We start from the raw sequence: 26,135 nt of genomic DNA, 5'->3' as shown, positions 1-26,135 counted from the left end.
ATAAGTAAGAGAAAAATTGTAAAAATAGAAATGTCAAGGTTTGACAACAAACTGTATATGAAGGATGAGTGAGGTATCACAGATGATACTAAAGTTCTACACCTGGGTGTCTGGGACCTGGGATAGTGGAATACTTGAGAGAAAAGGAAACTTTGAATAGGGGTGGGATTTAGGGAGAAATATAATGAGTTCTATTTTGGATGTGTTGAATTTGAGATGTCTCTAAGACAATCAGTTTTAGATATCCAAAAGAAAGTAAGTGACATAGGCCTGGAGTTCAGAAGAAAGATTAAAACTGTACAGTACAGACCTGGGAATCATCTGCAAAGAGATAATAAGCAAATCCAAGGGTGCTGAGATCACTAAGTGAGTTCATAGAAAATAATAAGAAATGAAAGGGGTGGAGGAGAAAAAATATAAAGCCTATCTGGACATTCACAGTTAGTGGACATGACATTATACAAAGATCAAGCAAGGGAGATTGAGAAGGAATACTTGACAGGGCAAGAGAGAAGACTGCAATCTGTTGCTAAAGTAAATTCTCTGCAAGTAACAGATATGGCTTCATTGAATAAGAATAACAGATAATCAACAATACAAAAAGCTCTTTGAAATTATACCTCAACTTTTTTAAAGTAAATATTTAAAATTTTAATATGCTATACTTTGCAAAAATAAGTACTTAGTAGTGTAGGCTTTTATTAAAATAATTGATAATTACCATAATTATACAGCAAGCCTTCATTTAAAGATTTGCTGAATTTCTTCAAAGGACAGATACTGGGCAGATACAGTGGTCATGCATCACACTGCCCAATAACTGGATCTTTTATTCATAAGTCAGACCTTTATCAAGTATCCATCTGGCACTGAGGATTGAGCCAGGTGTTTTGCTCAGAATAATAAATCCATTTTATATTTAAGTTTTTTTTTTCACAAATGATTCAGTGACAGACTTCAGAATTTGATATTCTCCGATCTATACCAATCTAAATGTCTATTTTTATTATTTTAAAAAATTCATCTAACTGGTGTAATATCTCCAAAACAGACAATGCTGCTAAATATTTTTTTAATTTTTTTCAGATTCACAGTTATCTAAACCAATTTTAGATCCTACAAATATATAATTCAACTCTACCCTACTATTATTTCAGAAACTTAAAGATTTTTTAAAATTTATGAAGACTTATAATAGTGTATCTGTCAGACACCAACTCTTTAATTTACATGAGTTTTGATACCAGTTGGCTTTTCTTCCCAAATTAGAAGCAAAACATACTAAGTAAAATATTTATTGCTACTGTATACCTATAAATCATTTCAAAAGATTTACCAAATGGAAAATAGTTACAGTATTATCTTAAATCTTAAAACTGTATCCAGATAACTAAGTTTAGGATATTTATTTATAATTCAGACACATGATTTGAGAATTTTCTTTGGCTGTCAGAGAAACATCATTTACCAACCCTGACAACGGTTAGGTGGAAAAAAATTCAAAATTCTATAGTTCTACCAGTAATAGTACAAATAAAAGCTTCATTTTTCTATGCCTGTTTTTTAGTCTTACTTAAGACAAGTGGCACATTATTTCACATTTCTTTATCAAAAAGTACAAAACAAATTTAAATGTTCATCAATATTTCTAAAAAGGAAGCTCCTTGGTCCTCAATATATTTTTTGAAAGCTCAAACCAGTTTCATAATTGTGTCAAATAAAGATTCTTCATAGTTTCTGCAATTAAATTGGGATTTTCACAAGGGAAATATTAATTTTTCAACATTTGTACTCTACAAAGCAAATTTATTTTTACTTTTATGTATTTATCTTCTATGAAATGTCCTTTTCCTCACCCACATCATGAATTTTAGCAAAGTTAATACTTTTTGTTGGTCAAAGGTTGAAAATTAATGTAAGTGTTGAAGGAGAAAAGGGAAATGACAATTGGAAAAGCATATCAGAGTAAGGATTGCAAACACAGTTTTAGCCATTGGAGGTCATGCTTAACAAATTAAAGCTATTAGATGAAATTACTACCATGGCAAATAAGGGGAATTCAAAGAATCTTGAGCATTTAGATTTCAGGAAGCTCTCAAATAAGGATACTCTGAGATTAATGGCTACTGTGGAAGTAAAAGATGACATAAAACAAAAGGGAGGGAGGGAGGGAGGGAGGGAGGGAGGGAGGGAGGGAGGGAGGGAGGGAGGGAGGGAGGGAGGTTGGGAGGTTGGAAGGAAGGGAGGGAGGAAGGGAAGAAGGGAAGAAGGAAAGAAGGGAGGGAGGGAGGGAGGGAGGGAGGGAGGGAGGGAGGGAGGGAAGGAAGGAAGGAAGGAAGGAAGGAAGGAAGGAAGGAAGGAAGGAAGGAAGGAAGGAAGGAAGGAAGGAAGGAAGGAAGGAAGGAAGGAAGGAAGGAAGGAAGGAAGGAAGGAAGGAAGGAAGGAAGGAAGGAAGGAAGGAAGGAAGGAAGGAAGGAAGGAAGGAAGGAAGGAAGGAAGGAAGGAAGGAAGGAAGGAATCTTGAAAGAAACATATGATGATCATATTAAAAAGATCTGCTGGTTATGTGAAGAAAGAAAAAGGCATCTGCCACACCACCTGCTGGCCTGCTGGGTGGGCAGGAAAGCATCCACACTTTGGGAAGGTTCCTCACCACACAGCTTGGCAGCAGGGAGGGCTGGACAAGGGGAATCTATGGTAGGCAGCACCTACAATTTTTGGAGGAAATATGCATGTGAATGAGATCACAGATCCTTCAGAGTATGTGTGTAGCTTCTGTGAACTTCATAAATATCACAGGAATAAAAAAGGCCAACACATAACTACAAGAGACAGAAAACTGAACAAACTGGTTGTTATCTGACCTAATGTGATTTTATAGTGTTCCTGGAAAAGTATATTATAATCCAGTATAATAACTCATAAGTCACCTGTATAATAGAATGCAAGCTATTCCACTGAATGAGCCAACTGTTCCATGTTTTCTCTTTATTCCCAGGACCTAGGATAGTGCTTTACACATAGTAGTGCTTAATAACTGCACAGTACACTATGAACAAAGTACTAGAAATCAACAGTTAATTTAAAATTTTTCCCAGAATCATATATATTTAAAAGAAGTAATAGAGAACCAAGTAGGTCAGGAAGAATGTTATGGGGGTTGGAGGTAGAAGGAAGAACTGAAGCCATGACATGACTGATAAAGGGAACTAAACTCTCAGTTAGAAATTTTTCCCAATGCAGATCAGCACTATTTCTATAACTTATAAAGAGTTCCCTGTGGCACTGTTCAAAATAATACTTAAAACCAAGTCTTCCTAATTCCCTGGTCAGCTGTCTAACCATGGTACAATTGCTCACTCCCTCAATATATCTCTCCTAATATATATTTAAGAATTTTTTTAAAAAAACTAACCTAAGAATATGGTAGAATTAAAACATATTAATTCCAACTGTATCTATAATCTACATCTGAAAAGGTCAAAGAAAAGTACAAGAGGGGAAATTATCTCAAATAACCAGGGAACACAAATAGGCATCCATATAAACAAGGGTCAATGAGATTATCCAACACTTATACTAAATCTAATCTGAACTGGTGAAGAAAAGAAACACACACACACAAACACACACACACACACACACACACACACACAGGATTAATTATGTCACCATTCCCCTTACCCACCCCAAAAAACTCTTCTGGTAAAGCAAATGCAAAATGTTAAAGTCCTTCATAACCTAGACCCCCACACACACCTTTTCTTACACCTTACTTTCAAAAACTTACTCTTATATTCGGTAACACTGTTTTCTTGGCTGTTCCACAAACAAGACATTCCATCTCTCAGCTCCAGACATCCTGTCTGTCCTCCATGTCTGGAACATTCTTCCTCCTTTGCTCTGTCTACTGACCTCTCTAAGCTTCCCAATTAAAATCCCATCTTTTACTAGAAGTCTTTCCCAATACCTCTTAATTCTAGTATCTTCCTTCTATTAATTATTTCCTATTTATCCTTTCCATATATTTATTTTGAGTATACATGCATGCTATCTCTGCCATTAGACTGAAAGTTGCTTGAGGGCGGGGAACTGTCCTTTACCTCTTTTTGTACCTCCCACCTTGCACAGTGTCTGGCACATAGGAGGCATATAAATGTTTACTATGATTTATTTTGATTAATAGGAAAATAGAAGATAAAGGGTAGAATGGGTAATTTGGGGGTGGGGTAGATTAAGAGAGAAATTAGTCCTAGGTAGAATAAATTCTAATTAAGGATGTACAAAAATGTTTATAATTTGGGGCTGGGAGCGGGGATTTAGGGACAAAGAATAGGAATCTAAATAGTGCCCATTTACTGGGGAATGGCTGAACAAATTATGATATATGGATGTGATAGAATACTATTGTGCTATACAAAATGACAAAGGGAATGTTTTCAGAAAAACCTGGGAAATCTCTTATGAACTGAAGCCAAGTGAAGGTCACAGGACCAGGAATACAACTTTATGTAATAACAACATGGTTAAAAACACACACACACACACACACAAATTAGTGATTCTGATCAATGTAATGACCAACCAAAATTCCAGAAGATTAATGATGTCCTGTCTCTTGCAGAGAGGTAGAGGACTCAGAGTGCAGAATGAGACATATTTTTTTGGACATGGACAACATATAAATTTGTTTTGCTTGACTATACACATGTTTTTCTCAAAAGGGGAAAGAGGAGGGTATACTAAAAGGGGAAGGAGAAAGCAGATTTTTGTAAATTGAAAGAAATAAAATATAATTTGTTTAAAAACCTCTCACCTTCAATTTTACTGATCTCTAAAATTGGGAAAATTTTATTCTTAGTTATTTCCTCACATGATTACTACAAGATTCAAAAGAGAGTTACTATATGCATACATATATGTATATGTATGCATGCAAATTTTAAAGCACTATGTACTATATAAATGTCACTGACTACTATTGTTATTTTATCTTAGAGTCAGTCACTAAAGATTCCTGATCTGGGTTAGACGATCCTTTCGGCGATCCTTTGTGACGTCTTTGGGACAATTATTTTGGCAGAATTGTGAAGGACAGGAGAAAGAAGAGATTAGAGAAATTGGAAGTTGAATTTAGAGAATGCTGCTATGATACAAATAAAAGACAGTGAAGGTCCAAATTAGGATGATGGCCATGATGAGAAAGGAGGGAACAAATGTGAAAGTTGTTATACAGGTAGATCCAACAAAGACCACACAGTTTATTGGATGTGAGGAATGAGGGAAACAGTCAAGAATGCTTTTGAGGTACTGAACGTGATTAACAGGAAGAATGCTTAGCAGCATAAATAGAAAAAAAGGAGTTTGGGTAAAGGATGGTATAGTGGGAGCAAAGGCCTCATTTCATTACTTTCCCTCTCAAGTTAGGCTAGTTTTTGCTTAAAAGGCATTGAAATAATACTTGAGATATAAGTGGCTCAGGAGAGAAAGGCTTGAGTCAGTAACACAGTTTTCCTTTATCTTAGAGGTACAAAACATAGAGAACACCTAGGCCACTGAGGACATTTGGCTAAGCTAGAAAGGAGATCTATATTCAGTCAAATCAAAGATATCTTGGACAAATACCACTTCCATGTTACAGTGAAAGTAATCTTTTTTTGTTCAATTTTAAAAAGATGGTGAATATTGCATTTTGTTCCAATTTCCAAACTATTTCCTGCCGATTCTGAACTATCAAAGGACTAGACTGTGTTAGGCCCTGCTGTTGACAGCTGCTTTGGGGACAGGAGGGGAAGACGATAATGAGTTCCATTTTGCACCTATTTAGTTTGAGTTGTCAATAAGATATATAGCTGTAGATATTCAAATGGCCATTGGTGATATGAGACTGGAAATCATCTTAGAGATTACGGTTAGATACACATAGACCTGTCATTTCCAAAGAGACTATAATTGAACTCAAGGGAGTTTATATAATTTAGCTTCTTAAGCATTTAAATATAATCTAAGAAAAGTTATTAACATTGCTAGCCAAGCAGTTCCTTCAAGGACATTCAAACTATGTCCAAAACAGAACTCAATTATCTTTTTCCCTATAGTCTCCCTCCCAGCCTGTTCTGACTCCTATCTTTCCTATTATTGTAGGGAGCAACATCATCTTCTCAGTCCCTCAGGCTTCCAACCAAGGAGTCATCCCAGCTACTGCTAAGGCCTATGGATTTCACTTCTGCAATATCTCCCAAATAAGCCCTTTCTCTCCTCTGACATTGCCACCAGCCTGGTACAAGGGCCTTATCACCTCATGGACTACTGCAACAGTCTGCTGGTGGGTCTGCCTGCCCCAAGTCTCTCCCCTACTCCAATCTACTCTCTAGTCACTAAAATGAGATTTTATACAATAAATTCCTCTGACTTCTTCCTGCCTCTAAGAACAAATACAAAATGCTCTACGGGGTATTCAAATTCATTCAAAATCTAGTCCCCTCCCACCTTCCCAAGCTTCTTACATTCTATTCCCTGACACATTTTCTTGGATTCAGTGACACCGGCTTCCTGGCCACAAGAAAACATTCCATTTCTCAGTTTCAAGCATTTTCTCTGGCTGTCCCCCATGCTCAGAAAGTTGTTCGTCCTCACTGACTACTGAATTCCCTGGCTTTTTGGAGTCCCAACTAAAATTGCACCTTTTGAGTAGAAAAACCGAAGAAAAACATGATTGATTATATGGTTCAATGGGGATATGATTGGGGATGTTGACTTTAAATGATCATTCTATTGCAAATATCACAAATAGGGAAATAGGTTTTGAACAACAATACATGTAAAAGCCAATGGAATTGCTTGTTGGATCCAAGAAGGGAGAGTGAAAGAACATGAATCATGTAACCTTGGAAAAATATTCTAAATTAATCAATTAAACAAAAAATGAAAATATAATAAAATTCCACCTTTTACAGGAAGCCTCCCCAACCCCTCTTACTTCTAGTGCTTTCCCTCTGTTAACTATGTGCTATGTATTCTGTGTATGGCTTGCTTTGTTTATATTTGTTTACATGTTGTCTCCTCCACCAGTTTATTAGTTCCTTGACTGCAGGGCCTGTATTTTGTCTCTTGTTGTATCCTCCATGCTTGGAACAGTGACTGGTACTGTACAGAAATAAATTTGGCAAAATCTCTACAGTTGGAGTTTCAACTAATGAACTTTACTAAAAAGATGTCTTCTGTTATCAAGCAACTCAATGGTATAGATCACATTTTCCTACATTATCATTTAACACTGTAGGACATATTCAATGCATACTACCCAAATTTTACATTCAAGATTGGTTTTTGGTGGCACACCACTTCACAGCAATTAGCAAAGCCCCTGCACTGTCTGCTCTACTCTCAACTTTACATACTCTTTGTAAAATTGTGACTAGAGCAACAATTTAAGAAAGCCTACTAACAAAAAAGCAGTTAAGTGAAAAAAAGAATTCCTTTTTTTTGTCTCTCTCTCTCCTCCTGTTTTGCCAATGTCAGTGAAAAGCAGCAACCAAAAAAAAAAAAAAGTGTAGCATTACTACCATGAGGTGTTCAGTCATGTAAATGAATATATATCTTTGTAACTTCTCAAGTCTCATTCCAACCTATTCTCATACAAGCATATCTGTTCCCAGTAACATGCCACCACTGCACAATTATAGTCAAATGTGTTCAGTGTCCTCAGGGTTACCCCACTGAGGGGGAATACTCTTCACCAAAAAATCATTCTATCTCTTGAGCCCCATTCAATGAGTCTTCTCCTTGTACAACTGGCTGCTATTTTATGTAACCAACCATTCACAATAATGAATCATTTATAGATTAAACATTAAAATTTGCTTAACCAGGCAAAAGAAATCATATTAAAGATAAGACTATAGTAAAGGAAATACATAAGTAGCGCTGGTCTCTTCAACAATAAATGCTTAGAAGTCCTATATATTAAAAGCAGTTTTGTTGGGTAAATTATTGCTTATTGTATGCTGATTTTGTTGTTCAGTCATTCAGTACTGTCTGATTAGACCACTGTGAAAGGGAATTCTTTATTCCCTTTGTCTATTTTGAGTTAATCAATCAAGAACTTAAAGTACCCCTACTTAACACTAAGAGAGTTCACAAGTCACTTACTAGAGAAAACTCTCGCCTCCAAAGGGCACTGCCCAGCCCTAGGCAGTACTAGGCAAATTAAAAGACTGCAATTGGTTTCTGTAAAGAGGGAGAGAGACAGGAAATGATGTGGGAAAGGGGGTATAAAAGAAGAGATCAACATGGTTTGGGCTATTTGCTTCCTTGGTTTGGGAGAGGCTGGTTTCTTGGAGAGACTCTTCCTTTGGATTCTGTGTTGGTGAGCAGAACTGAAGAGATAGGCTTTTCCTTGGAGTTATTCCACATTGGTGGAACTCTGGCTAAAGACACCATGGGGACTTCTGGCTGAGGACTACCAGGAAATCCATGTGGAGATCAGGCTCTGAAGAATTCCCTGCCAGGGGCTGAGCCAGACTTCACCTGAGCAGTGCTTAGGGCTGGTAGGCTAGACCAGGCTTTGTCTCCTTCCTATATTTCCCACTTTCACTTTCTCTACCTTGTAAATAAAAGCTGCTAACAGTCATTTTTTGATGTAAGGGCTAATATTTTATAAATGATAACCACAATATTATTTTTTTAACTCTCATATTGAGTCAAACCTAATTTAAATCTTACACCGTATCACACCAATATTACCTACGGGGTTTTCTTGGCAAGGAGTACTGGAATGGTTTGTCATTTCCTTCCCCAATAGATTTGTCATTTCCTTCCCCAATAGACTAAGGCAAACAGATTAAATGACTTGCCCAAGGTCACATGGGTAGTGTGTAAGGATGGATTTGAAATCAAGTCTTTCTGACTATAAACCTCACACTCTATCCACTGAGCCACCTACCTGCCTACATCTTTGGCCTTTTGGAATATTATAATCCAAGTCTTCCCTTCCTGAAAACTAATAGCTATCAAATCTTATGCATTATTATGACTCCACATGTTTAAATATATGTTATGTGTGTATGCATATTTACACACACACACACACACACACACATATATGTAGGCTGTCCTTATGGTAAAAGCTTTCAAGTTATCTAGGAGATATTTTATGTTTTCTGGTATATTTTCAGTCTTTTTTGTTCTAGTATTTATTGTTTTTCTAGGAAATTCTCTATCTAGTCCAATCTAACTTTCAAAGCCTCTGTTACTTTCATATGATTTTATGTCTCCTACACTGATGTAGCTATTCTCTTTCCAATTCTTTCTCCTGAGCTCCCATTTCTTTTACTTAACTCTTGCTTCATTTCTTCCAGTAACTCTAGTAGAGCTTGTGACAAGTCAGTAGGGCTCTTTGAGGCTTTGCTTGTAAATAATGTAGTTACTTTCTCCATGTAAATTTGCATGTTGAGAGTCCCTGACCCCATAGTATTTTTATATTATCATTCTGTTTATGAATTTTTCCAGGCTTACTTACTAAATTTAGCCTTTGTATCTGATCCAGGCTCAGCATTTTTGGACAGAATAGGGAAGGGGAAGAGAAATTTTGTTTGGTACTGATATGTAGTATCTGTGGTCTGAGTCTCTGGTCTCTTCAAGGACTTCAGGGGTGGCTTCAGCCAGTAAGCTAGGCAATGGTGGTCTGTATTATGATGGCCTGATCCAGGGAAATCTCTGATTGCATACTGGTCTAAGCTCTTAAGGAGCTACTGAGCCCCACTTGGAGATCACAAAGTCACAGCTACAGGCTCCAAGTGTTACTAGCTAGTCCCTGGTCTACACTCCTGTCTCCCTGCCCCAGGTATACAGCAACATGCTTCAAGCTTCCCTGACTTGCCCCTGGTTCCCAATATTTCAGGCTTCTGACCACCCAAGGCCAGGCTGTTCTGGCCTACAAGTTTTTAAATTTCCCTTTAATATTATTTTCCTTGAATTTCTTGATCATTTCTCAGGCTGGTGCTCTTTTTCAGCCTGGCTGAAGTAATTGTGAGAGTTATTTCCACTGTTCTGTTTCCATTCATTCTATCACTCTGAGATGAACCCATGAGTATGGTGACCACATTTTTTAAATTCCATATCAAGACAAAGGATCCATAATGTGATTTTTCTACTTGTGAGTAAAAAAAACAAATATTCTAAATCAAGTTTGCACTAGAATAATCAGAATGTATTGTCATCAAATCCATGGAATCCCTAATAAGAAGGAACAAATAGATGGAAAAGAACATGGAAATAAAAAAACAGAAAATGGTAGTAAATGGGCACAAGTTTCAGAGAAAAGAAGAAAAGGAGGTTTCATAGAAGATGATGCAGTTTTGGGAAATCACGGAGGGAGAAAAGAATGGAAAGAATTAAAAGTTACAGAAGGAAGATAGAGGTGGCCATGCAAAACAGTGAAAAAAAGAAGCATAGAGAAAAAAAGAAGCTCATAAGATCAGTTTCTTGACTGTGTTTCTGACTTGGAAATCCTCCATGGTCCAAAGGGAGTCCACAGAGCAAAATGTGAGAAAAGCTAATCTGGTGAAGCTGGAATACATTTAGTACATCATAAACAAAGAAAGATATAAAGTTTGAAAAGCAGTAGATCATGAAGAAAGTGAAAAGGCAGTCAGGTCAATGAATGAAAAAAATGTATTCACATACATCAAGAACAATTGCACACTACTCTAGATTACTGCATGCTCATTTATTTTGTCCTTATTCTGGTGACATTGAGAAGACAGAAAACTATTTAAATAGTCTTTATGTAGATGTCCTATTGAGGAATGTTTAAATAAGTTGTGGCTTATGAACATAATAGAATGCTGTGCCATTAGAAATTATTAAATTTGGGAAGAGCTCTATGAACTGCTATAAAGCAAAGTGAGCAGATCTAGAATAGAATATACAATGATAATAACATTATGAAAAAAAATGATCTTTTAAATCAACTTGGAACTTTTGATCAACACAATTGATAAACCACAAGTCCAAAGATGAAACATGCCACTCACCTTCTCCTGAGAGATGATGAACTTAAAATGGAGGTTTGTGGATATGGCCAATGTAGAGGTTCGTTTTGCCATACTATATATTATATATGTATATGCATATATGTATATGTATGTGTATATATACATATATATGAAGCTATATATTTGGGACTTTATTTTTAAGATTTGTTGTTTTTTTTTATTTGCTTACTTGGGAGTTGAGGAAACAGTGGAAAGGGCAGATTGTTTTGTTTTGTTTTGTTTTGTTTTTAAAACAAAGGATAATATGCTATATCATTTATTTCACCACAGTTTACTGTTGTACAGTAGTGTTGCTCTAAATTAAAACAGGCACAGAATCATACCACCAAAGAAGAATGGGGAAAATATACTTCATCATCTTTCTACCAAAAAAAGGAAAAATTTATTTGAGTACATTGCTTTGATCATGTAGAGTAGCTATTAATATTATTCTTACTGACAATAAAAAGAGGAGTGTTTATTGATTTTAAAAATAGCACCAAGTTCACAGGATTCAAAGTAGATATCAATTTTATTATTTAATCATGGTATTGCTAAGATATATTCTGTGTAATAAAATTTTAGAAATAATAATTGTATATGAAAGAGAAAAACTGTCAAGTAGGAAAGGACAATGTTTAAGAAAGAGTTTCTACATCACATTTTCCAGATCCACCGGGGGAAAAAATTTAAAACAGTATACACAATCAGTAGATGGAGTGCTAGAGGCCCCAGAACTATATACCCTAAACCTAAGGTCAATGTTGGCAGGCACCACTCCTATGCACAAAGTATATTTATTGTCAGTAATTAGTAATAAGAATCAATACATAATGGATAGGACTGGTCTCCTAGATGATTCATTCCCATAAATAACCTACCATAAGATAATCAGAAGTAGCTATCCTAAACTTTGTAACAAATATAAGGTAAATATTATATCCTATTTAAATAATAGAAAGATCTGATGAACCCATAAAAAATACTGAAAAAGCCGAATGAGAGAAAAAATTTGTGAGAGTTCTGTCAGCATAGTAGATAGGAGGTATCCCAATTCAAGATAACAAACTCTAGTTTCTTAGAGAGTAATATCCTTTTCATAGAAAAATGCAACTAAACATATTACAATTGTTTGGTGAGAAATAAGAACATCTAACTTCCTTTGTTCTAATTTCATGTTCCTGACTATATATGATTTTTATGACAAAACCATCTCTTTCATTTAAAAAATGATAAACTAGTGTTCTAATAAAAACCAAAAAAGGTGGGTCATTGAAGCATTTTTTAAAAAGAATACCACAGGAGACAACAGATGGGAGGAGGATCAGAAAGAAATATAGGTAAATGGTATAGTTTTGAAAATGATATATTGAACTTTACTGAAAAGTAAAAGAAACAAAATAAAAGATTCAATTTCTTGTACAATCCTCTTTTCCCCTTCTATTTACACTGTATACGGAAACACTCATTTTATTTCATATCAATGAAGCTCATACATTTTAAAAAATAAAGTACTATTCTAGCTTATACAAGGACAAGTCATGAAATTTTTTAAGGAGATGCCTGAATCTGTGTAATCACAGATTCATTTGAATTATTTGAGGTCATATATGTGATAAATTACTGCTTCCAATGAATTCAATAGAGTCCAAATACTCCGAAGGCCAGTTTCTGAACACTCAGATACTAAGGCTTTATGACTATGGTAGTCCCACAAGTTCACAAAACCAAGCCTGAAACACTTCATCTGTACATTACTACAATACTCCATTAAGACAAAACTCTATTTCCAATTCCAATCATACATTATAGTAAATACCAAGCAAATCAAAATATGAAACTGAAATAAATGATGGTTTAAAAAAAGTGTGGAGAAGAGAGAAATTACAAGAAAATTCAGCAAGACAAGAAGCTGGAGATGGATTATCTGTCAGTCAAATGAAGATTCCATTTGGAATGTGACTGGGAAACAGTTGGAGTCAAGAGCCAACTGCATGACTGAATTTGAAGGTTTTTGGATTTTCTGGCTGATGTGAAGGAAGAAGCTGGGTTTATCTTTGGGACTTGGGATAATCAAGTTGGAGGTGGCCTGGCTGATTGGAAGGCAGAAGAAGGACAATAGTCCATATATCTCTCTCTGGCTCACTCTGTTTCATGCTAGTGACTGAATTGCCATTTCTCTCAATATCCTCCAACCTAGACTCACTGTAGAGAATAGGGATATCCCACCATTCTTACCTCTATCCTCCACCCTTGACTTGTCTTCCCCAAATAAACCCCTTGCTTGACAAAGAAGATTAAGAACTATTTCATTGAAACCTCACAGATCACACTGAGTGGCTTGAAGGAGACTGAAGAAGGGGGGAGGGGAGGCTGAAAGGCTTCTGAAGAGGGAGGTACAAAAGGGAGGAAGCTAGGTAAAAATAAGATCCATTAGTTATCTAGTATCCATCAAATATACCCTCTAGAATATCAACTATTACACTAGCTAATTATCTTTTTAAACATTATTTTATTTGGTCATTTTCATACATTGTTCATTGGAAACAGATCATTTTCTTTTCCTTCCCCCCAACCCCCACCCCCACCCCTTCCCTAGCCAACTTGCGTTTCCTCTGGGTATCACATGTGTCCTTGCTCTGAACCCATTTCCTTATTGTTGGTATTTGCATTAGGGCGCTCATTTGGTGTCTCTCCTCAACCTCTGTAGTCAAGCAGTTGCTTTTCCTCGGTGTTTTTACTCCCTCAGTTTGTCCTCTGCTTCAGGATAGTTTAGTTTAGTTTAGTTTTTTTTTTTTTCTCGTAGATCGCTGCAGGTTGTTCAGGGACATTGTAAAGCTATTACTGGAGAAGTCCATTATGTTCTCTTGTACCACAATGTGTCAGTCTCTGTGTACAATGTTTTCCTGGTTCTGCTCCTTCCTGGAGGTCGTTCCAGTCTCCATGGAATTCCTCCACTTTATTATTATTCCTTTTAGCACAATAGTATTCCATCACCAACATATACCACAATTTGCTCAGCCATTCCCCAATTGATGGGCATCCCCTCATTTTCCAATTTTTTGCCACCACAAAGAGTGCAGCTATGAATATTCTTGCACAAGTCTTTTTCCTTATTATCTCTTTGGGGTGCAAACCCAGCAGTGCTATGGCTGGATTAAAGGGCAGACAGTCTTTTATCACCCTTTGGGCATAGTTACACTAGCTAATTATTGATGGGAGAGTGATTGCTGAATCAGCTGTCTATTTGCAATCAAACTTGTTAAGTAAAAATCAAACTCCAAATTAGGAGGACAAAAGAATCAAGTTAAGAAGATATAGAGAATGATCACAAAAGTTTTTTGTGTTAGAATAATATATGAACATTTTAAGTATGTGAGACTTTGCATAAATGAAAATTGTACTTTTACTGATAAATCCCATCACATCCTAGTAGACTTTGTTCATAAATTGCTAGTGCCCCAAAATTTATAATCTCATAAATTAGCTTTTGTTGTTCAGATGTTTCAAAAATGTTTGACTCTTTATGATTCCAATTAGGGTTTTCGTGGCAAACTAAGAGAGCCAGGTTCTTTTTTGTAATACATGCAATCCAATAAGAGCTTCTACTTGAAGCCTTTCCATCTAGATGAAGAATTTGTGCTCCAAAGACACAGGTTTTAAGAAACAAAAGTTAACTCCATGCCATGATGATGCAGGAATTGACTGAAGCAAAAAATTAGGACAATTTTATTTCTACTTCATCTTCTATTCAATGTAAACTATCCTTCATCCAGAGCTATTTTCATCTGATTAGCTCTATTTGTAGCAACTAGTTCGTGGTGCCACTGGCCCAAAGCAGCCAAGAAGCCAGCCTATCTCTGATGAAAATCTTCCTGCCATTGAGTCAGGTGAACAACTGAAGTTATGGCACTGTTCTTGTCACCTTTTTACACAGATATCCTCTATGTTTAGGCAGAACTGGCAGGCCAGAGGAGCAACAACAAGAAGCCACATTAGGTCAAAAGCAGCTGGTGTCCATATGCTGGTAAATTATTTACTTTCCTTTTCTGCCCCAGAATACCCCAAAAGCCCCTACTACAGTATGGTCAAAGCCTAGAGGAAGGGAAAATTGCCTAACTAGTAAGGCTAAACAATTTGTCAGCTACAGGTTTGGCCTCCAACAAAGTATTATGACGCAAATATAAATAGCTCCCTTTACAAATTATGAGAATACTTAATAAATGTCAAAAAGTAAACACTGCTTCTAGTACGAAGACAAAGAAATGGTTCTTTATTTTCAAAAATAATTTCACTATTTTATTTTGGGAAAACAACTTTGGAGAGCTAATTACTAATCAGCAAGTAAAATAAACGAAATTTGAAGACAACGCATATTTTTAGTAACTCACAATGCATTCATTATTAAAATGGAATAAAATTATATCATAAATTGTTTTTTCTCATCTTAAGTAATCATGTTATGTAGAGAGGGCAAGTTTCACATACCTCCCCACCAACAAAACAACTTATCAACAGCAAACACAAAAATTATTTTTTACCACATTTGACTGTATTATTTATCTGCTCCCATGTCATCCTTACTATATTTAACATCAACTAAAGTCAAATTCAGTTACAGAGAAAGTTCTAATCTGCATTAGCAGTGGGAGCTTCCTTCTCCAGCAGTTCTCTATCAGTGATTTCTCAGGTTCACTTCCAATGCCTATTCTTATGAGGCTGAAGCCATATTTTAAAAATATAGATAAGCACATAATGCATGTATATGCATGTATAACATGAATGTATATATATGTATATATTATACATGTGTGTTGCACACATATATAAAAATAAATTATGCTTATCCTTCCCCCCCCCCTTCTTCATTTCCTACCTGCCTGTACTTCTTTGGACTTTTCCAACATTGTCTCAGAAACTTCATGATTCTGAAAGAATGTATTAGCTTTGGTATTCACACTTAATCAGTATTCTCTGCCCTTGAGACTCCTTTTAATTGGACATTGGAGTAAAGAACTTCTAAAATCTCCATTCAGGGCGGGTATATAGGGTAGGCAGCATTTTTTCTTCTTCTCAGCTTCAGACCTTTGGACTTCTCTATCTCTCCTTCCCTCTCCTCTTCAATCCCCACCCCATCCTTTTTCAGCCTCCTTTTATATAATACTCCCCATTAGTTGAGTGCCTTCAGGGAAGAAACTGTCTTTGTTTTATTTGTATTCCCAGCACTTAGCACACTGTCCAGCACATAATGGCTGCTTAATAAATGTTTACTGACAGCTTGACTGTTTAAAGCAACATTTTGCACAGTATGGGCTTAGTATCTGTTTGCAGTAGTAGCACAGGGTCTTTTATAATGTTTACTTGGTAAAATGTATGCATTATAAAATAACTGCATGACTATTTCTGAACATCTATTATTACTAGTTTTATAGTAATTATTTTGTTTGCATACTTTAGAAATTGACTCCCTCTCTTCCATATCAAAAACACAAAAGCAGTTTTTTTAAGTCAGATAATACCATACTATAATAAAATAAATGTTCCCTGAGAGCAAAGCGTGTGTCATTTTTACATTTGTATACCTAGGGAGTAGCATATGGCAGATACTTAATAAATACTGAAGGATTGTTACTCGTTTGGCCACATCCAATTGTCAAAATGCTAATAGCATGATTGTGTTTTAAAGCTTATCCTCAAAAACAAAATGCTAACTTTGACATAGATTATTAGCCTTGATAAGCACATTATCTGACTTTTTAAAAAAGTAATTATATCTAATTGTTGGACTTTTGCCACCAAAACACAATGACATCAGGCAAACCACCTTTTTAAAATGTTCTTTTAGAATTCTTTTAAAAGTTTATCAGCAGTAGCCAAAGCCCTATTTCTTAGATGAACTGTATTCTATTTGCCTAACTATATTGTAGGACTGAATCCAACATGAGTACTATAGTTACATACTGGTTTTAAATACTTATATCTAATCAACACAAAAGTGAATTATCCCCTAGCAGTATAAAGTGTTTCCTTGGCTGATGCATGGGTAAAAAAAACTACTAGGTTAATTCCCATAAGTCTTTTATGTTTTATTTTTAGTCAGTGCTTCCCTGAAGATTTATTATTGTCAGAGTAGTGAGCTAGTGGTGTAGTTCTTTGGTTTTTCAGGAATCTGTTTTTAAATCAAATTGGATTTCCTGCTAAAAATTTCTGCTCCAAGTTTTACTTTTTTTCTTCATGCATACATGCAAGCCAAATGAAAAAAATAATAATAATGAAATTAATATGTGCTTTATTTAAATATAGAAACATTGAAGAAAACAAAACTGACAGACATGAAATGACAGACATGAAAAGTCCTCCTAATCACACAATATTAGAATAATGGGATTTTATAGCTGGAAGGAACCTTAGCTATCACAGTTATAAGACTCGGTATTCTATTTTTATAGTTAAATTCATACATGTAAACACCAAAAAAGATTAAGGGCATGAGGCAGCATGAAACTACTAAAATGACACTCAATCTGGAATTAGGACTGCTATTCTGATTTGCCACTTATTGCCTATGTGGCCTTACATCTAACTGCTCTGGGCCTGAATTTTTCTTATCTGCAAAATGAGTAGTTTGGATGAGATGAACTCTAAGGTCTATTCTAGCTCTAAATTTTTTGTAAACCTAAGAGCATATGAAATAGAATGTATAATAAGAGGTATAGAGCTTCTGAGAACCAGTGCAAAGATGGTAAATCCCTCCTGACATGAAAGCTACAACTTGGTTCATTTAAACTAGGATAGCTTTATTCAATAAAAGTATTTAAGTGAATGACTTTGAATTTCATCAAACTCTGAATTTGGAAAAAGAAAACAAACAACCCAGAAGTTCTTCAGGAAGATTAGACAAATTTTCTAGTGTGAGAAAAGACATAAAGAGGGGGGAAAGCACAACGAGCATGTTCAAAATATGTTTGGTATTTTCTGTTTGTCAGCTATTTTTATTTCTGTTTTTCTCTCTACCATAAACCTCATAAAACTACTTAACAGCACAGAGATTTGAGAACTCCTATGAAGTATAAACTTTGTTTTAACAGAACAATAAATTTTTCAGTGACTGGATTTCATCGCTTGTATGTACTGTTCATTCAAACATAGTACTAAAATATTAATCTTTCTTGTGTTAGATTTAAGAATAATTTAATGCATTTGGACATGTGATACACCTATCTGCATTTCCCTCTTAACCTGAAAATATACCTGATTATCATACTAACAGGTGTTTATAAGAATACAAAGAGATGATTAATAATTATCCTAAAATATGTCTACATTACCTCATACTGTTGGTGTCATCCATAATTCCTACGTTAGGCTTATTAGCCTATGATATATCATATGAAATTAAATTATTCATCTACATATTATCAATATAGCAAAAATAAAGCACTTCCATCACTGTATATAGAAATCAGTGCACAGCATGATTCTGACAAATTTACTTTACTAATATATAGTCACATAGAAGAAGCAAGCTTTATAATAGAATGAATAGGAACCTTCTGATGTCACTTAGTCCATCTGCTTCCAGATAGGATACATGTATCATGAAGATAATTAAATATAAAGTAATAAGGAGAAAGTACTGGTAGCTAATGGATCAGTAAAAGCAAGAAGTAATGCTAATTTTTAATTAAAGTTTAAAATCACTTTTAAATGAATGCCTATATAGCACTTTTAATCCATCAGATTTTAGCATGGATGGCATCTCATTTTAATGATAACCTTTTAAATTTCAGTAATCAGCACTCTGAATATTTGAATCCAAAAGAAAACTATAATCCATTTTTCTCTAATATTCCATTGTTAGCTCATGTTAATGATAACAAACAAAGGCGGAAATCCTGTATAAAGGATGTACAAGGCATGATCTTTTGTCCTTCACATGGGTGAACTTGTATAAAATATCTTCTATCCTAGATGATGCTGTCTTTAAATAAGATAAATTAAGGTTTGTGTATATATGTGACCAAAAAGATGAATAAAATATCAGCAGTTTTTAAATGACACAAGTAGATGCTTGTCCTATTCATAAATAGCTATAGAAATGATGGAAGTCTTTTGATAAGTATCTATTGTACTGAAGTAACCATCTGCAGGTAAAAGGGTAGATGGGCAGCAGGTATCATTAGAAAAGCAATGAAAGATGATGGGAGTTTTAATTCTTCAACAATGATAAGCTAAGTGATGCTGGGAAAATTCCTTAACTTTTCTGAGGCTTACTTCTCATCTTTAAAAATAGAGATAATAATGCTTATTTTGTTTAAGTCACAAACTTGCTGTGAGAGTACAATAAGATAATAAATATAAAACTGTCTTGCAACCATAAAATGCCATATTAATGTATACTGTTGTTATTATATTCATATAAGTCTTAGTCAAAAGGGATGGCTCTATTCTTTATGACTTAACAGGCATTTTAGATCTTAATAAATTTGATCTGGTGCAGGAAATAACACAAAAATTTCAGCAATGGACAACATTGTTAGCTTTCAGAGTTTTACGTTTAAATGACAAAACCTCTGTATGGGAGTCAAGATGACGGCATAGAAGGAACAAAATATCAGACCTCTGAAAATCGTTCCTTATTGATCACAAACTGAATCCTCCTGGGGACTGAAAAACAAGCCTAACAACCAGACAGAGTCAAGGAACCCTCCTGCTGGACTCAACTCAAAACATACACTCCCCCCTACCCCAAGACGAAATGTAAGAACATTCTGGTTTAAGGGGAAGGCAGAAGGAAGGTCCTAGGACCCCTCCCCCACCTAGAGAGCTAAGCCTCCAGTGCCACTGGGAACCTCTGGAAAAAGATGCTGTTATGGTGCGTGCACCTTACAGGTAGGGCTGTGCCAGACTCAAATCATGGAACACAGGTGATGGAGAAGGAGCAGAATAGGGAGCGCAAAGCAGGAAGCCTGGTCAGAGCGACAGAGGCCCTCCATATTGCTCCAGCCCTCCAGGAGGTTTTGGCCTCAGAGAATACCCAGAACAACTAAGGTGAATTTAATCTTGTCAAAAGTCTTCAGAGGTCAGGGAACCCCAAGCTCCAACACCTCTCCTTCACAGACTATGGGATTTTAATCCAATCAAAAGCCTCCAGAGGACAGGGAAGCTCAAAATCCAATACCCCTTCCTCATAGACTACGCTGAGAAATCTGACAAAGCTCCAAGAAGGGAAACTGACAGAAACCCCCCAAAACAAAAAAAAAAATTAGAGGAGCAAGAGTACAGACAAATACAGGGAGTAAAGAAGGGGTAAATATGAGCAAACAAAAGAAAAGGAAGAAAGAAATTACAATCTACAGCTTCTGTATAGGCAAAGAACAAAAAGCAAACAGAACAGAGGAGGAGACAAGCAAAAAAAAACAGAAATCCCAGCAAATTGTATACAGGCTTTGGAAGAACTCAAAAATGCAATTCAAAACACAATTAATAGAGGCTGAAGACAATTGGGAAAAGAACTTAAAAACTAATATAAGTCACTTGGAAACAGAAAATAGTGTCTCGAAACCCAAAATCAAACAGATTGAAAATGAGGCAAAGGAGATAAAAGATGAGGCAAAGGAGATGAGAGATGAGATAAAAAGAATGAAAGATGACCTCCAAAGAAAATCAGACAAGAAGGAGAAGGATGACCAAAAAGCCAGGGATGAAATCCAGTCTTTAAGAACCACAATACAACAACTACAATTAAGTGACCTCACAAGGCAGCAGGACACTATAAAACAAAACGAAAAGAATGAAAAAATTGAGGAAAACATGAAGCATTTCATTCACAAAATAGAGAATTTAAAAAATCGTTCGAGAAGAGACAATTTAAGAATCATTGCTCTACCAGAAGACCATGACAAAAGAAAAAGCCTGGACATAAAACTACAGGAAATCATCCAAGAAAACTGCCCCAATATTCTATAACAAGAGGGAAAAACAGAAATTGAAAGAATCCACAGATCACCTCCGATACTTAATCCCCAACTGACAACACACAGGAATATTGTACCCAAATTCAAGAACTATCAGACCAAAGAAAAGATAATACAAGCTGCCAAGAAGAAGTCATTCAGATACCACGGAACCACAGTGAGGATAACTCAGGATCTGGCTGCATCCACATGAAAGGACCAAAAGGCATGGAATATGATATTCCGGAAAGCAAGGGAACTAGGTCTACATCCAAGAAACAACTACCCAGAAAAGCTGACTATATTGTCACAGGGTAAAGTATGACCATTCAACAAAATAGAAGAAGTCCAAAAATTTGTAAAGAAAAGGCCAGATCTGAGCAGAAAATTTGATGCCCAGGCACAGAACTCAAGAGAATCATCAAAAGGTATTTGGAAAAGAGAGAAAAAATAAAAACAAAAAAACCTTTTAAGAGACTCAATATGTTAAAATGAAATGTATCCCTATAAGAAAAAAGGTCATTGGTAATTCTTAAAAACTGTTGTTATCACCTGGGCAGCTAGAAGAATTACACTTAGAGGGAACAGTGACAAACTGTATAGCATGAAATGACAAGACATAAATAGGTATATAGATATATTCGTAAATACATATACATATATATATATTCACAACTAGAGATAAAAAAGAGGTTAATACTAAAAGAAATGGGAAAAGTGGGTAAATTTATATATCACAAAGAAGCTCAGGGTGGGAGGGGGGAGAAATATCAATACACTGGAAGGGTAAAGAGGTTGGAGATAGAAAATACTATTGATATTAATTTTAGAATTCAAGACTAAATATATTACTTAAAGGTCTCCAGGGATTTCACTTGTAAAATCCTAAATAAAACACTCAAGTCAGTATGGAGTTTTATGGTGATTTAATTACAGCAGGAGGGAGAGATTATTAGAGGGAGAGAACAAAAGAGGGAGAGAAGAAAAGAGATTAGCTCAACCACTGTGGCTCAGGCTGAGCCAAGCGGGAGCTCAAGGCCTTAGAGAGCCAAGGCAGAGAAGGAGTCCTTATCACTCACTGGACCGATCTGAAGGAAAACTGTCTGTGGGCCACCTCCCAGCTCAAGTTCCAAGATTGAACTGGTGTCTAGGCCTGTCCACAGAAAGTGAGCAAAATCCAGAGGTTGTTCTCTACCTCACTTCCTGTGTCTCACAAGTGCCAATGGTGGCTCAACCTTGGCTTATGACAGCCCAGGGGGGCATATACTTGTTTCCGATTCGTCATTAGTTAACACATGCCCTTATAGTCTGGGTGTGTGCATTCTTGGATTCTTGACCAAGCAAGATGGAGGAAATTTAAAAATCACAATATTCAATTCTTACATGCATTGAAATTGGCCCAAAGAGGGAAGAACAATCCAATCCATTGGGGCAGAGAATAGATTCAAGCCCTATAGTAGAAGGGTAACAAACAGACTGGTGAGGAGAAAAGCAGTACAAGGGATGGGGGGGGGGGGGGGGGGTGTTAGAAAGACTACAGGGAAAATAAGGGAGGGAATAAGAAGGGAGGGGGATAGAAAGGGAAGTAAAATAAGGGTGGTAACTAGGGTGACTGATTAAAAACAAACATTGCTATAGAAGGAAATAGTTAAAGAAGAAAAGGTAGGACCAGGAGTAGAAATCAAAATGCTGGGAAATACACAGCTAGTAATCATAACTCTGAATGTGAATGGAATGAACTCACCCATAAAACACAAGCAAATAGCAGAGTAGATTAGAATGCAAAACCCTACAATATGCTGTCTACAAGAAACACACATGAGGAAGGTAGATACACAAAGGGTGAAAGTAAGAGGATGGAGCCAAATCCATTGGGCATCAACAGATAAAAAGAAGGCAGGAGTCACAATCATGATATCCGACAAAGCCAAAGTAAAAATAAATCTATTTAAAAGAGATAGGGAAGGTAATTACATCCTGATAAAAGGCAGTATAGACAATGAGGAAATATCAGTAATCAACATGTATGCACCAAATGGCAGAGCATCCAAATTTCTAAAGGAGAAACTATTATAGATCAAGGATGAAATAGATAGAAAAACTATACTAGTGGGAGACCTGAACCTTCCCATATCTGAACTAGATAAATCAAACCAAAATATAAATAATAAAAGACGTAAAAGAAGTGAATGATATCTTAGAAAAATTACAGTTAGTACACATGTGGAGAAAAATAAATAGGGCCAAAAAGGAATACACCTTCTTTGCAGCAGCACATGGGACATTCACAAAAATTGAGCATGTATTAGGGCATAAAAACATTGCAAACAAGTGCAAAAGAGCAGAAATAATAAATGCAACTTTCTCAGATCACAATGCAATGAAAATAATAATTACTAAGGGTACATAGAGAGATAAATTAAAAATTAATTGGAAATTAAACAATACGATTCCCCAAAACCAGTTAGTTAAAGAACAAATCATAGAAACAATTAGTAACTTCATTGAAGAAAATGACAATGATGAGACATCCTTTCAAAACCTATGGGATGTAGCCAAAGCAGTACTCAGGGAGAAATTTATATCACTGAGTTCATATATTAACAAATTAGGGAGGGAAGAGGTCAATGAATTGGGCATGCAAATTAAAAAACCAGAAAGTGAACAAATTAAAAATGCTCAGATGAAGACTAAATTAGAGATCCTAAAAATCAAAAGAGAAATTAATAAAATTTAAATTCAAAGAACTATCGATTTAATAAATAAGACTAGAAGTTGGTACTTTGAAAAAACAAATGAAATAGACAAAGTACTGGTCAGTCTAATTAAAAACAGGAAAGAAGAAAAGCAAATTGACAGTATCTAAGATGAAAAGGGAAACCTCACCTCTAAGAAAGAGGAAATTAAGGCAATCATTAAAAATTATTATGCCCAATTATATGACAACAAATATGGCAATCTAGGTGATATGCATGAATATTTACAAATCTATAAACTGCCTAGACTAACAGAAGAAGGAATAGATTACCTAAACAACCCCATATCAGAAAAAGAAATTGAATAATACATCAAAGAACTACCTAAGAAAAAATCCTCAGGTCCAGATGGATTCACAAATGAATTCTATCAAACATTCAAAGAACAACTAATCCCAATATTATACAAACCATTTAACAGAATAAGCAAAGAAGGAGTTCTACCAAATTTATTTTCTGATACAAATATGGTACTGATCCCAAAGCCAAGCAGATCAAAAACAGAGAAAGAAAATTATAGACCAATCTCCTTAATGAATATAGACGCAAAAATCTTAAATGGGATACTAGCAAAAAGACTCCAGCAAGTCATCACAAGGGTTATTCACTACGACCAGGTAGCATTCATACCAGAAATGCAAGGATGGTTCAATATTAGGAAAACCATCCACATAATTGACCATATTAACAAGCAAACCAACAAAAATCAGATGATTACCTCAATAGATGCTGAAAAAGCCATTGATAAAATACAACTCCCATTCCTATTAAAAGCACTAGAAAGTATAGAAAAAGAAGGGTCTTTCCTAAAAATAATGAGCAGTATATATCTAAAACCATCAGCACATATCATCTGAAATGGGGATAAACTAGAAGCCTTCCCAATAATCTCAGGAGTGAAACAAGTATGCCCATTATCACCTCTACTATTTGACATTGTACTAGAAACACTAGCAGTAGCAATTAGAGAAGATAAAGGAATTGAAGGCATCAAAATAGGCAAGGAGGAGACCAAATTATCACTCTTTGCAGATGACATGATGGTCTACTTAAAGAATCCTAGATATTCAACCAAAAAGCTAATTGAAATAATCAACAACTTTAGCAAAGTTGCAGGATACAAAATAAACCCACATAAGTCATCAGCATTTCTATATAATTCCAACACAGCTCAGCAGCAAGAACTAGAAAGAGAAATCCCATTCAAAATCACCGTAGACAAAATAAAATACTTGGGAATCTATCTGCTGAGACAAACAGAGGAACTATATGAACTCAACTACAAAACACTCTCCACACAATTAAAACTAGATCTAAACAATTGGGAAAACATTGATTGCTCATGGGTGGGACTAAAATAATAAAAATGATAATCCTACCCAAATTAATTTACTTATTTAGTGCCATACTCATTGAACTACCAAAAACTATTTTACTGAATTAGAAAAAAAAAAGCACAACCAAGTGCATTTGGAAGAACAAAAGATCAAGGATATCCAGGGAGATCATAAAAAAAAAAATGCAAAGTAAAGAGGACTTGCAGTCCCAGATCTCAAACTATACTATAAAGCTGTGGTCATCAAAACAATTTGGTACTGGCTAAGAGACAGAAAGGAGGATCACTGGAATAGACTTGGAGTAAATGACCTCAGCAAGACAGTCTGTTATAAGCCCAAAGATACCAGTTTTGGGGACCAAAACCCACTATTTGACAAAAACAGCTGGGAAAATTGGAAGACAGTATGGGAGATACAATACAATAAAAATGACCATCCTACCCAAACTCATTTATCTATTTAGTGCCATACCCATTGAACTTCCAAAAAAATTTTTTACTGATTTAGAAAAAACCATACCAAAGTTCATTTGGAAGAACAAAGGATCAAGGATATCCAGGAAAACAATGAAAAAAATACAAAGGAAGGGGGTCTTGCAGTCCCAGATCTCAGACTATATTATAAAGCAGCGGTCATCAAAACAATTTGGTACTGGCTAAGAGACAGAAAGGGGGATCAGTGGAATAGACTTGGCATAAATGATCTCAGCAGGACAGTATACGACAAACCCAGAGAATCCAGCTTTTGGGATAAAAATACACTATTTCATAAAAGCTGCTGGGAAAATTGGAGGACAGTGTGGGAAAGATTAGGTTTAGATCAACACCTCACACCCTACACCAAGATAAATTCAAAATGGGTGAATGCCTAATTTTCTTATAGTTTCCTTCTTTATGTTCAAGTCAAACACAGAATAGTATACATGTCAGACCTTTGGGAAGGGAAAGATTTTAAAACCAAGCAAGACTTAGAAAAAAATGTAAAATCAATCATTTGGAATACATCAAATTAAAAAGTTTTTGTACAAACAAAACCAATGTAACTAAAATC

The 26,135-nt window shown here is 35.6% G+C and overlaps 1 protein-coding gene across 1 annotated transcript in view; it reads right to left on the bottom strand.

Moving 5' to 3' along the window:
* WDR70 (WD repeat domain 70) overlaps nt 1–26,135 on the bottom strand; it is a 357,011-nt gene that overhangs the window by 130,112 nt on the left and 200,764 nt on the right. The window lies entirely within an intron of this gene.

This window comes from Monodelphis domestica, chromosome 3, assembly GCF_027887165.1.
Source record: "Monodelphis domestica isolate mMonDom1 chromosome 3, mMonDom1.pri, whole genome shotgun sequence".
In the NCBI taxonomy this organism is placed as follows: domain Eukaryota; kingdom Metazoa; phylum Chordata; class Mammalia; order Didelphimorphia; family Didelphidae; genus Monodelphis; species Monodelphis domestica.
Note: the sequence above shows the minus strand (reverse complement) of the source record. Positions and strands in the feature narration are given on the sequence as shown.